Source organism: Etheostoma cragini, chromosome 3 (genome assembly GCF_013103735.1).
Source record: "Etheostoma cragini isolate CJK2018 chromosome 3, CSU_Ecrag_1.0, whole genome shotgun sequence".
In the NCBI taxonomy this organism is placed as follows: Eukaryota; Metazoa; Chordata; class Actinopteri; order Perciformes; family Percidae; genus Etheostoma; species Etheostoma cragini.
The window spans coordinates 29,481,227-29,482,716 of record NC_048409.1 but is presented as its reverse complement, the minus strand read 5'-3'; the positions used below and the strand labels follow the sequence as shown (position 1 = coordinate 29,482,716).

Below are 1,490 nucleotides of genomic sequence, written 5' to 3'. Positions count from 1 at the left end.
GTACAGGCGGCGCTGAGCTTTCTTCGCCAGTGATGCAGTGTTGGTGGTCCAGGAGAGGTCTTCACTGATGTGCACCCCTAGAAATTTGGTGCTGCTCACTCTCTCCACCACAGCACCGTCCTGGTCCTGGTGCTGGTTCGGAGTCAGGGCCAAAATGTCGAAACCGGTTCTTGGCTTTTCCACACGAATAAACCTGGTTCCGGGCCAAGAAAACAGGTTCCAACTCACCACAGACGTAGCGCTGGTCTAGAGATCAGAACCGGGTACGTCAGGTGCTGGGGGGGGGTCCAGATAGGCTTTTTTGTCGGTAAAATTGGGACGTCCGTTCACCCTAACGGTGTTTTGCTTGACGCTACTGAGGTTGCCATGGCAACCCAGCAAAAGATTGTAATAAACGTTAAATCCCGCGAGATGATTCCCTTTCATCTTGAACGTGTCCTCGGTCCACAGCGGTCCACGGAGAGCCGTCAAAGACCCGTCTTTAAATCCCAGGGTGAATTAGTGAAGCCAGGAGCAGAAGTACCGGCGCGTGTAGTCCTCCATTAGTGTTGATTGTCATGACGCGTTGCTGCGACAACGGAGGTACTTGCAGTGACGTTGTGACGTAGCCGTGCTCCGGCTCTCAAGGCTGGGGAAAGTCAAGCTGGTTCTTAGATAACTGGCGAGTAGAACCAGAACCAGAACCAGAACCAGCACCTGGTTAGCCTTGGTGGAAAAGACATAAGAGTGACGGCCAGCCTGCCGATTCATACAGCATGCAAAGATTAATATTCATAGTGTCTGACAACATTAAGGAGAGGATCCCTTCAGAGATAGACCTTTAAAACCTCTTAAACCTTTCTGTTTAACCAGGAACAGCTCTGAAGACGCTGGTGCTAAACCCACCAGACTCCATTCAAAAAATCACTACTTTTAGCGTTTATGTAGCAGAACGTGTATGGAGTAGACATATTTTCACACCACTAAAAGTCCAATTTTTGCCGCTGACTGGCTCCAATTATCATTTTCATTGTCTGACAACATTAAGGAAAGGATCCCCTCAGAGATAAAGCTTTAAAACCTCTTAAACCTTTCTGTTTAACCAGGAACAGCTCTGAGGTTGCTGGTGCTAAACCCACCAGACTCCATTCAAAAAAGCAACACTTTTAGCGTGTACAGAGCAGACATATTGTCACATGTAAATCAGTAAACTATGCGTTTTTTCGAAGGTAAATATGGTAACTCCTGCCTGCTTGGTGAAAGGATGTGAAAATGTTAGTGTGTGTCTGTGTGTCTGTGTGTGTGTGTGTGTGTGTGTGTGTGTGTGTGTGTGTGTATTTAACAAGAAGGAAAACAAAAACAACATTTCTGTCATTTCTCTCTTCTTAGAGCATCGGATAAAAAGTGGCTAACTCTCCCACTAGCTGCCATTAGAAAGGTCAGAACTTATGTAGCGGTAAAGGTCACACACACACACACACGCACAAACACACACACACGCACACACACAC

The 1,490-nt window shown here is 47.0% G+C and overlaps 1 protein-coding gene across 1 annotated transcript in view; it reads left to right on the top strand.

Annotated features, from left to right (window-relative positions):
* The window catches only part of LOC117942389, an 18,231-nt gene that overhangs the window by 2,912 nt on the left and 13,829 nt on the right, over nucleotides 1–1,490 (top strand). The gene's annotated exons all lie outside the window — the stretch shown is intronic.